The sequence below is a fragment of the Lissotriton helveticus genome, chromosome 3_1, assembly GCF_964261635.1.
Source record: "Lissotriton helveticus chromosome 3_1, aLisHel1.1, whole genome shotgun sequence".
Classification (NCBI taxonomy): Eukaryota; Metazoa; Chordata; class Amphibia; order Caudata; family Salamandridae; genus Lissotriton; species Lissotriton helveticus.
This window is the reverse complement of record NC_136061.1, coordinates 333,154,553-333,167,306: the sequence shown is the minus strand read 5'-3', so window position 1 is coordinate 333,167,306 and position 12,754 is coordinate 333,154,553. Positions and strand designations below refer to the sequence as shown.

The 12,754-nt window shown below is 41.8% G+C and overlaps 1 protein-coding gene across 2 annotated transcripts in view; it reads left to right on the top strand.

The window, feature by feature from the left end:
* ITGAE (integrin subunit alpha E) overlaps positions 1-12,754 on the top strand; it is an 844,898-nt gene that overhangs the window by 768,050 nt on the left and 64,094 nt on the right. The window lies entirely within an intron of this gene.

Sequence of the window (12,754 nt, the reverse complement as noted above, 5' to 3'; positions counted from 1 at the left end):
CATATGATGTTGTTTTGTGGTGGGGTTACTGTGGTACGTCACAAGGTTGACTCTAGATGCAGTGCAGCGGCCAGTGTTTGATTGAAATACTTTATTAATTGACCACATGTGTAACATGCAAACAGATAGATGCGGTACCCCTCACTCAGTTATATTTGTCCTATTAGTACTACCAGCCTCTCCTCCATTAAACCTCCCAGCAAACTTCTCTTCTTACCTGTGATTGATGATGATTAAGTTTGGTACCGCAAGGGCTGCATGGTTTCCCAAGACAACGGAGAATATGCCGTGGTTGTGTGATGGTAGTAGTAGACTAGACACTGGCACTAGCATTGGCAAACAAAAACAAAGAGACAGTCATTTGCCTGAGAGAGAGTGTGGGAGAAGTAGAAAATTACAGTACATAATACTGCCCAAAAAATACAAACAATATTGCAACTGCTAAACGAACTCGAAGAAATCAATGGTGTCGGGGACGGCAAGTACAAGAAGATAACTGTAGTTGCGTTGGAGTCATTAAAACACAATACAAATCGTAAACTTAAATGCTCTAAAATTAAATTCAAACAATGCCAGCAATTATTTAGATTTATTCGTTGGGTCACTTTGGGAAATTAATTGCCTTGTACACTAGTACATAAAGTGAGCTTGGGTGGGCAAGCAGAAGAATATCCTCGCCCTGCCTCGTTGACATTTGATTTCATTAGTGTTGCTTTCACCACATCTGCCCCAGCAAGCGTGTGATAAATTGTTGGTGTAGATTTAATGTAGTAACATCACACCTCAATATAAAACCACACAGCCCGGTGGAAGAGGGTTAGGGTTTGATGGATGGATGGGAACGGGGGTTTGGGGAAAGTTTTGACAAAGAAAAACAGTACGCATGGAGACAACAAAAGCAAAACAATAAAGACGATGATTGCTGATCCACTACTACCCAATAAATGTAAAGTCAAGTAAGAAAAACGAAATGGATGCATGATGAAGGTTTATTATTAACTTGATGGTTAATAATAAGTGGTAATTACTTAACTACTATTACACAATTCAAAGGAAGTATTTTTTATATATGATATTATGAATATGACATTTGCCTAGGCTGTATGCCCTCTGAGAAACCGTAATACCTGATGTAGCGGGCTGAAAGCTAGCAAAGAAAATTAAGAGATAGTTTAAGTGAATAATCAATTACCAAACACAAGCGTAAAATAAATGAAGAGGAAAAAGGAATCAAAGAAAAATATGAAAATTATACTAATGTTAATGTATTATCCAGGGATTGGTAAGGTAAGTGTGAGTTGTTGCTCCACGTATAATAGCGCTGGGTGAAAGGCCGGCCTGTAAGTGTTGATGAAAGAAGAAATGGGGTATTACAAAATAAGTTAACTGAATGAAAACATAAAAATCAATTACGGTGCAGTGCAAAAAAGACAAGACTCGTGAGCGAGAAGATTTTCAGACTGAGGCTGCTTGGATACATTGATTAACTCTACTCTTCTAGTTGCACAGCAGTCATCGAAAAGAACAACAAGATAGGAGCCAGCACAGAACATTTACAGGGCCATACCACAACACCGGGCCGTGAGTCTGTGGCCCAAACTCCATTTACCTACATTTTTCACAGTTTCAGACAAAAGGCATATACATCAACCTAGCATTTTCCAAAACAAGTGATTAAATCAATGCGTCAATGTCAGTCAATCATACCACTATTCTATTCCACCACTGCACACACATGTAGCCTAGGACTGCTGTGGTTCTTGTTGATTGGTTGTGTGTTTACCTTGTATTCCACTTCCTGAACATATTCCATCAATCATCTCAGATCAAACTGACTGACAGCGTGCAAAGATGGTATGGTGGTCATCATCATCATCCAGTGTGGCACGTGTACGTGTTCTCCAACAGACCACCAACAGCAACTCAGTCTGTAGTGAGTGACTAAGATTAAGTCCAGACTGCACCTGCAGTAGTAGGAGTACAATTGGATACATATTATTAAACAACATGGAAACATTGACCATCACTTGAGACACAAGTACTTTGTTATTATATTAAACTACTAGTATAGTTCTACTTCATGCACATTTGCTCTGAGTCAGCAAGCAGCCAATGCAATGTATGGCATCATTCATTTCATATACCTGTCTTTCTCTTCTTTGTGGCTGTCAGATCACAGATGCAGCAGAGCCTTCTGAAAGTGATGACGAGTTTACTTTAATTTTGGAGCCCTGCTCAAGTTCTGACATTGAAGAGTTGTGTATGCCTGCAGACAGAGGTGTAGCCTTAAGACAGTGATGCATTTCAGATTGGAAACAATACAGAAGAAGGCTATAGTCACGTATGTTTCACTTGTTATGGAGGGACTGTTAGAGGCTACAGTATTGCACTATTGTCCATCTCCATCCAATGTATGGCAAGATGGAAATGTATTTAGGGTGAGTCAGGAAGATGGAACATGACTCTGATGAGTGGAGTGCACAGTAAATGCTCAGATGTGCAACTCCAATAGGTAATTAAAAGAGAAAGGAAGATGGTGTTGGTTTTGAAGTTTGAGCCAGAAAGACAGATACACACAAATAAGGAAGGGAGAAATAAAGGAAGGGAGAATGTAACAATTTAAAAGCCTAGTTGTCAGGGAAGAGCAGCTCGTCTGGTGGTTCTTCTGACAGAAGTAGGTCATGTAACCCACTAGTTATGTCTTCCGACTCGCTCTCCTCTTTCAGCTCTGATTCACCTATTTTGTAGTCTGGTGGTATGAAGTGCTGATTCATTTTGATCATGGTTAACCTCTCCACGCTTTTGGGCGAGAGACTGGTCCTTTTCACAGTTACAATAGCACCAGCAGCACTGAAAACACGCTCAGAAGAGACACTTGCAACAGGGCAAGCTAGATACTTTATCGCCAGCCTGCTGAGCACTGGCCATTGGCTTCTTGTCCTATACCAATACACCAATGGGCTTTGCTCCATGAACACCTCTGTTGTGTCATCCAGATAGGCCCGGACCAACCGCTCAATGTTCATTGGTGCTCGGGTTTGCTCGCCCTCTTTTTGCTTTGCGACAGCAACGGACTTACCCATCCCTTTCTGTAGAAACCAAGCAGCTATTATTTTGCTTGTGTCTGATGGATCAGATCCTGTTGGTGCGGTTGTTGTTATTGGTTGTGTTGGTGACTGCTGGGAAGCAAACGCACTGCTCGCATGCTGTGAAGAAGAACTTGACTATGTAGGAAGCTCAGTAGTACTTGCACTGTCCTGGGCTGGCACTGGCAGGCCTCTAATTAAGAGCCGTTCGTTTTCTAAATCAGTGGCTTCCTCGGCTATTACAGTTTTGTACTTGGCAACATCCCCTTATGAAAAAGGAATTACTGCATTACTGTTCACAAATAATTTGTACCGTGGATCCAAAATTGTGGCAGTAATGTAATGTTGATGTGACACAATCTTATTTTGAATCCTTGTATTCTCAGATAAGCGTCCGGCTAAGGCCTTCGCCAAATTACATGCTTCAAGTTTTCCTTCAACACCTTCGTATGTTTCAGACACCTCCTTCAGCTCTTGCTCTAGCATGTACAATGGGATAGCTTGGCCCATAGTACAGTCCTCCCTGCTGACTGCACGTGTGAAGACCTCAAAAGGAAGTAGCATCTCTGTCAGGCATCTAATGAGGTCCCATTTCGACATCTCAACTGTCATGGCTTTAATAACAGTTGGATCCCCTGATTTTCTTGTCATTGTCATGACATACGCATTAAGTGGTATGTACTGCTCAAACAGCCGATCAAGCATGTAATAAGTAGAGTTCCAACGTGTTGGTACCTCCTGGATGAGTGCTTTGACTGGCATTTTATACTCACGTTGAATAACCCGTAGCTGCTTCCGGGCTTTAAAAGAATGGTTGAAATGCGTGCAGATTCTTCTGCAAATGGTCAGTAAGTTGCTGACTTTGCTTTCATTTTTCAGAAAGTCTTGAACCACAATGTTGATGCAGTGTGCCAAGCACGGGACCCTGAAATAGCGACCATTTTCCATGGACTTAACTACATCACTGCCATTGTCGGTGGCAACAAAACCAATGTTAAGGCCTCTTGGTCGCAGCCATTCAAAGACCTTGCTGTTAAACTCATCCAAAATGTTTGCAGCAGTATGGGATTTCTCCATAGCAAACATGGCTACAGTAGCATGTCTGCGAGGAGCATTAAAAATCTCAGTAGAGTCAATGCCTGCAGATATCTTGTCTCTAACACCTGAAAAAGAGATCCAGTGTGCAGTGATGCACATGTAATCAGTGGCTTGGCAACTGGTCCACATGTCTGTTGTCAGGTGGATACTATGCACAGCACTCTGCTGTAAGGCTTGTCCAAGCAATTCCAGCACGTCGTGGTGTAGTGCTGGAACAGCAACTCTGGCAAAATAGTAGCGGCTGGGAGCAATCCATTTTGGGCTGTGGGTTGTCACAAATTCCAGGATATCCACCCCTTCAACAAAAGAAAAAGGGAGAAGGTCCAGAGCTAACATTTTAGCAAGCTTTGCATTGTACAAACGTGCTATTGGGTGGTTGCGCTCGTACTTTCCCTCCTGCCTAAACATGCTAACAATGGTACGCTGCTCGGTATTTCTTTCAGTTATGCCCGATGCAGTACTTCGCGTCGCAGACTTCGCACCCGTACTCCTTGGTGTCTGCGGGTTACTCTTACTCTGGTGCCACTGAGATGTTGCTGATGCGGAGGATGTGGGATCTACCACTGCAGTGCTGGGGACAGTGGTACTTAGCGTACCACTACCAAATAGAATGTCTCCCTCTTCTTCCTGTTCGACCCGTGGACCTTCTACTGCTTCCCCACCAACATTAATGGTTCCTGCTTTTATGCTACGTAGGTGGTCCTCCCACTTGATTGCGTGGTGTTTTTTCATATGGGTTATTTGGCCTCCGGTACCATAGTTTGTACCAAGCTTACCACGACTAACAGAGGAATGACAAATGGAGCATATAGCAATGTTCTCCTCATCTGCGCTAACTGTAAAGAAGTCCCACACTGGGGAGCTTAACTTTTGTCTCCAGCTAGAGGTGCCACTTCCAATGCCGGATGAACTGGAGGTTGTGTGTTGAATTTCACTATGTGGCTGCGCAGTAGTACCACTACCTACTTCTGCTGAGGTGGAACTTGTGCTGGATGTAGGACGCTGCCGGCTCTGTGCAAATGTAAAAATGGAAGCTGGAGGTAGTTTTGGTGTGACCTGTGTTGGTGGTATGCGTGCTACATCCCTAGTTGCAGCCATTCTCGCTAGGGTTAAAATGTTGGTCTCCATGTCCTCAGGGCCAGGAGTAATGCTTGTGATGACTGGGTCTGACTCGTCATCACCATCACTATCCGGCTGTTCAACATCGCACTCCATAAGTGGTAGGCTTCCTGGAACCTTCCTTTTCCCTAGCCTGGTCTTCTTGGGATGTCTCTCCCTCTCATGCTCAGATTGTTGTGGCTTCCAATTGAGATCAAGATCATCAGAAGGGATGCTTGGCGAAGAACTCGATGGACTAACCCTCCGTTTCCTTGGTGGGGATTTGGAAAATAATCGATCTCCTGCATGAGGTGCTTCCTCTTCTTGCTCTGCATCAGGCTCAATTTCCTGAACTGCCCCGACTTCGGGAGGAACAACAACTACTATTGCCGGTGGTGGTTCTTGAACAACAACTATTGCAGGTGGTGGTTGTGGTTGTTGTTTTCGTTGAACATCTACTATTGCGGGCGGTGGTTGTGGAACAACTACTATTGCAGGCGGTGGTTGTGGTTGTTCTTTTCGTTGAGCATCTACTATTGCGGGTGGTGGTTGTTGAACAACTACTATTGCGGCCGGTGGCTCAGGTCGAACATCTACTATTGCGGGCGGTGGTTGTTGTTCACCACTTTTCTACTGTGTTCCTTCTTGCATGGAATGTGTACTACTTTGAGATAGCGATAAGTTCACGTCAGGCTCAGTATCACTGCTTTCCACCATTAGGCTGGCTACCTCTTCCCCACTCATCTGCTTGGGCCTGGGTTGGTGGCTTGGGCCCACTAATGCGGAGGTGCTTGCCCCAGCTTGGACCCCGGTCACTGCTGCTGCAGGCATACTTTTTTTTCCCAAAAAAGGTTTTCGGGTCAACACCAGACTTAAGTGTCACTTCCTTCTTCTGTTCTTCCTTCTTCTTCTCAGCAACTTTCTTGGTCTTGGAGGACCTGGTACCTGCTTTCTTTGGGCCCATCTTCTTCAGATGTCAGCAGCAGCACTTAGTTGCGCAAGTTGCTGAGAATGATGTCTGGTCAGGTTAGTCACACCACACGGGACGTAGTACAGAAGGACGTCTGTCTGGCAGTAGAACAGGCGATGAATGATGACAGACACCTCTTCTTCAGTATTTTGTGCACCTACAAGCAAAGAAGGCAGAATAACATCAGTCGAATGTGGATTTTTGTTAGCTTTAATTTTAATTACTACTAGAAGTATTAGTACACTCAGTAAGAGTAAGAATAGCAAAGAACTCAAATGCGAATGTAGCGGAAGTGGAACTTGTTTATCCTCAATTTGTGCATCATTTCGGATGGATGCAGCATCAGTGACCTGCAGCAGATAGAAATGGGGATGTGAACAGTAGTAAGCCAACAGGAACAATGGCAAGAGACAGGCCAATTTGTCAAAAACAAAACAACACACTACTACTACCACCACAGCTCCACATGGGCACTCTCATCACAGGTACATGGGTAAAGGCCAGAAAACAATAAACTCAAGCAGGCCTATATCCCTATATGGCCAGAAAAAGGAGGATGCCTGTTACACATCAAAGCTTAATGCAAAAAAGAAAATCCCCATGGCTAAAAGGTTTGAAAGTTACACAACAACACAAACAACAAAGGCATTTACCGTTTACACCCAAACAGTTAAATACACCCCAAACACCACATTTGAAAATTCAATGCATTGCCAACCATGCCCTAAATGATGTTAAATTCAACAGACAAAATGGAAACCGCTACATCAAGCATCCCCGCTGACTACCTCTGGGACTCTAGGCCTACTGGCAGAAAAAATCACGAGTTTGTAGGCCTGCGACAAAAAAACTGATGCAAGATGGAAGGTCACACAAAATGGCCGCCCCCACATGGCCTGGCCACCCCCAACAACATGAAAAGAAAGAGAAGACAGACATTACATGCCTATGGCAAAAGGACAATGCTTGGCTTGACAAAATGGCCGCCCCGCTGCCCACATGGTCAGGCCACCCTCAAACAACAAAGTACATAGAGTACAGAAACAGTAAGTGGTCCATGCTCCAAAAACAACAAGCAAATGACAACCTGAGGAGTTTCTTTAGCAAAACGAACAGCATCACCATTTTCGGGAAGGTTTTAGGCAACTCGAGAGATATTGCATGCGAGAATGCAAATTCGGCGTGTTCGGCAGCGCGAACTGTACAAAACGTCGTTATCGCGTGCCCGAGCACGCACATTGAGCGCGCGAAGAAGACAAAAACTGTAAGGTCACGTTGTAGCACTGTGCAAAGTTATCAAAACTACGCAAGCTGAATTCTAGGGTTACCTAGTGCGCAGAAAAAGCCATATTATTCAACACACACCCAAAACCTGCAATTCAACACCAAAAACACATTTTGCTAATTAATCCAAAGCCATCCATGACCTACATGATGTTACACTTACAACTTAAACACCCCAATAACAGTTGAACAACTTTCATGCACCCATGATGAAGCCTCTAGTAGTACCCTTGGGTCTACTGGCAGAGTAGGCTACAAGCTTGGAGGCCTATGGCAAAAACACAGTGGCTACAAACACAAAATGGCCGCCACCACCTGGCCAAGCCACCCACAGAAAGTAAATGAACTCAAGCAGGCCTACACTAACTACATGAACTATTAGGACTCCCTAATTTTACTAAAAAAAATTAAATTCCACTACAACAGAGTATGCAATTAAATCCAATGCCATCCATGATGTTTTACAGACACCACAGAAACATGGGTGGACCCGTGGGTACCTCTAGGACTACTGGATGAAATTTCAAACACATACAACTTGGCCCCTCATGAAAGTACAGGCCTCCCACAATAATAATGTTTAAGAAAGATTGAGAAGCACAGAAAACTGTAGTCAAAAAAAAACAAACCAAACAAACATTTACAGTACACCAATTCTCAATTCTCAAACTTACTTGTAAAAGAAAAGTTCAAATCCAAAATTCCTCAATAAATCCAATTAAATGCTATGATGCAGCAGACATACACAAAGAGTGATCCTTCTAGCTCCAAATCCAAATGAAAGTGAACACCACATGGACAAAGCACTGGGAGGAGCCTGGTGGACAGGAACAGGAAGTTGGAGACTCAGGGGCACTTCCTTTCTCTTGAAAAAAAGAGTAGAAACAAAAAGAGGACTCCTAACCCAAATAAATACAGCCAAATCACAATCTGAGGGGTTAAATGAACATTTTTGAGAAGATTTTAACATGCTCGAGAGATATTCTGTGCCAGATTGCAGTTTCTGCGTGTTCGGAAACGCGATCTTACCAACATGGCACTACAAGGAGGATCGCGCGTCCTAATGACCTGTTCGCGCGTCCGAATGACGTTATCGCGTTCTCACAGTTGCATGGGATTGTGCGGCCGGATTCCAAACATCGTAGTGAACGCGGCCGGGAGAGAAAAGCGAGAAAGCGAACGCAGAACCACGGTAAGTCATTACCGCGCACGCGAGAATGCTATTGAGCACGCGAGGAAGAAAAACTACTACGCTACGGTGTAGATTGCGAAGTAGTCGACAACTTCGCGCTCGCTGCGAAGTTGCCGAAAATTCGCAAACTCCGCGAACGGAGCGTAGTTCTCCGCCCAGGGTTAATAAAAACACTCGTATTTTCAAATAAGCTTCCTATGGCCGAAATTATTGGTCTCCCTGGAGGCTTTTCTGCCTTCTTGTACACCTTGGGTATCAAGTACAATTGTCATTTTTGAGAAAGTCAAATTCTGGCTTGCTGATCAGTTCCATTCCTATCCAGCGATATAGTTCATTGTGATACTTCTCTTGTATCCCCACTATATGTGTTGGGCTGATTCGATTGTAGCATTCCTGGTCCTGTAGTTGTGAGAGTGCCTCGTCATTGTACATGGTGAGTGGCCACAGGACTATGTTGCCACCTTTGTCCGACCACCACACCACGATATCTGGTCGTGCTTGAATTTTTTTAATTAGGTTGTTGTACTCGGTTCTTTGGTTATGGTTATGAGTGGTAAATTCCCTGGTGCTTAGGAGTGACAGTGTTTTTAAGTCTTTAATCACGTTGTCAGCGAAAAGATCAAGGTCATCCTTTGGTAACATGGGCATGAAAATCGATTTGGGCTTGAATGCTGTGCGTATGGTTTGGTATATGTCCAATTCCGATCTCGACGCTGTTTCATTTGGAGAGATTTGGCTTGTTAGATCCTCTTGTTTCAAAGCTTTTATGTCTCTAAGTAACCCCATGTCAGCTGTGGTCAATGCCCCAAATTGTTCCATACCCGATGGTGTCTCTGTACTCCTTTTGTTCGTATTGATAAAGTATTTTTGCAATTTCAGTTTACGCACAATTTGGAAAAGGTCGATCCTTGTTTGTGCGTAGTCAAAGTTAATTTGTGTGCAATATGTAAGTCCAAGCGATAAAATATCTCTTTCTTTTGTCGTTAATTCCATGTTGGTCAGATTGATTATCGTCGTCTGTTTTGCCTGTATTGTCTCTTTGTTTGTTTTTGTACTGTCTTTTCCCTAGCGTCTGTTTTTTCTGCGTCTGCTTTTTGTTTTCAAATCTGTTGTTTTCCTTTTACCCACTCCTGGCGCGGCCGCCGTGGGTGCAGGCTCATCATACGCTCCATTAGTAAACAAACAAACTCCTGCACTGGGGTGGGTACTGGGCCTTTCTTGTTGCCACTCGCATTGCTTTCCACATCTGATTCCATCTCAGAGCTCCATTCTGATTCGCTCTGTTCCACATTTGTAGTTTGAGTGCTCGCCGTTGCTGACAATTGTTGGCGTCTTATGTTCTCAAATTTCTTCTAAATGGTATATATTCTTCCATTTAAATAATCATCTCTGTCTCTTTGGAATTTTATCGCTTTTATCTGTTTTATTCCATCTTCATTTTTGTTACCTTTGCTTGAATTTCTTTCATAATTTTTTGTATCTCTTCCTAATTTTCTCGTGATTCTAGTTCTTTGTAAATTTCTGATATTCTCTGTAAAAAAAATTCTCTGTCACTAGCCGCATATTTGATTAAAATATTCAACATATTTTGTGACGACTGCGCGCTGTTATCTGCCCAGTCCTGTAACATTGCCGGGTCCGGGTTTTCATATGTGGGAGCTACCAGGATCCTGAATCCTCTCGGCACTCACCCCACATCTAGATACCTTTTCAATGATTTGCACTCCCACCATTTAGAGACTTCCCTTTTGCGGAGTTTTTCTAGTTCCATCGTTAATATTTTCACATCATCCTGTGCAGTCTCAGCACTCTGGGTTGTCGATTTCGTTGCGGCTGATTCAGTTGTGTCTGTATCATAAAAAAAAAATGTCCAGAGCTGCCTCTTCCCGTTCTTTAACCCACTCCTCGGCCATAATCGGAATCCTAAATGTCACTTTGTAAATTCAGTGCCTGTGTTTCTTTTTTCCATAGACTTATTTGAGAAAGGTTATAGCAAAAACTGCTGAAGTTATAGTTAGCTCAGGTGAATTACTGCTGAATTTCACTGGTTTTGTATGCGAGTGAAATGTGAGCCTTACTATAACGTCTCTGTTACTTTTGTTTATTTCAGTGAATATATATATATATATATATATGTATTCCCCTGACAAGTAATGCTTGAGGTTGCCCAGCCTGTCAGGTTGGGGCTTGGTAGTGGGTGTCACCGCAAAAATATGGCCTGATGTATTGGGCCCTGTACGAGCTCCTAAGGAGAAAGGCTAAGAACTTGGGAGTCTGGTTTGATCCTAAGTTGTCTTTGAACATCAGATAGCCTGTGTTACAGGAAAATGTTTTAACATCCTTAAACTGCTAAGAAAGATTATGGACCTTCTCCTTTTTTTTGTTTAAGAAGTTTTTATCAAGTTTTTCAGAACAAAACAATACAAAAGGAAAAAGTACACATGAAATAAACACATTACAATATAACAAAAATCTGTAAGCAAATAAGCAAATAATAATCAAAATGTGAAGAGAGTAATGAGAGTAATGAGAGTCAGACAGATGAGAAAAGAAAAGAGGAAAAAGAAAAAGAAGGAAAAAAGAAAAGATAGAGAAAAAGGAAGGAAAAGAAGGGGAAAGAATATCCAAAAATGTAAAAAGAAAAGAAGCATATAGAAAAAGAGAAAGAAAATAGAGTACAGGAGCATGAGTAGAAAGATAAGACGTAAAAGGAAGCCATAAAAGATCAGATTTAATTTTTTGAGAAAGGGACATAGAAGAAACAGAAGCAATCCTGTGTTCATCACAGATAAAATTCCACCAAATTAGTAAAGAAATTTTAGAATTATCTTTCCAAGAGGATAATATTACTTTAAAAGCTAATAAAGGTCAAATAATATAGAAACAGGTGATAACTCTGGAACATCAGGAGAGTAAGAACCTAGAAATACATTTTGTAGCGATAATGTAATATTGCATTTAAAAATGGACATGCAAATATTCCAAACAGATTTCCAAAAAGATAAAACATTAGAACATTCATAAAGTTGATGTTTCAGTGTACCCGTAGCATTGGAACAAGACCAGCACAACAAAGATGAGGAGGAAGAGAATTTAGAAATACAAACAGGTGTAATAATAGCTCTATTATAAATGAAATACAAAGATTGGGTAACTCGAGCAGCAACAGAAACTTTGAATAACTAAGACCAGATCTTATCCCATGTAGAAATAGAAAAAGAAGTCAACAAATCAACTTCCCAAGCAATCTCAACAGGGGATTTGTGTCTTTCATTAACACTTGATAATAACAGCTTAAATACAAGAGCAACTTTAGGTCTGTGTGTTGGAAAGAATAGATATAACGGTGTGGTGGGAATAAGAGATGGAGAATCCACTGGAAGAGCAAAAGTAGCTAAATGTAATTGTAGGGCAGTAGAAAGTAAAGTATATTAATTGAGGCAAGAGTCAGACAAGTGGTATTGAACTTGTAGGTTCAGAAAAAGGGATAATAATTGTGTGGGACAGTAGTTGGTGCACATAGTTAATTCCCTTTTTCTTCCAGTGTTTGTAATAGACAGATTTACCTTTATATTTAAGAAATTTATTAAACCATATACTAGAGGATAAAAAACATTGAAACGGAGTAAAACCATTAGAAATAGTGCTGTATAAAAGATTTTGAGAATATTTCAGAATAGGGTTATTTGATAAAAAATTACTATTAGACATAAAAATGACATTTTGAAATGAAAAGTCTTTAAGCAAGGAACGTTCAAAAACAATCCATCTAGGAATAGGAATGTCGGCAAAATCAAAAGATAGAGCAAAAGATTGCTTAATCAAGAAAGCCGAGTGATATACTTTAAAGTTTGGAAAACGAACACCACCTTCACCCTTGGGGCGAATGAATTTATTAAGAGCAATTCGTGGGTGTTTCTTATTCCACAAAAACGTTATACATGCTGAATTAATTTGAGAGAAATAAGAGTGGGGTATCCGAATGGGTAGCATAGACAATGTGTAAAGGACATGAGGGACGATCAT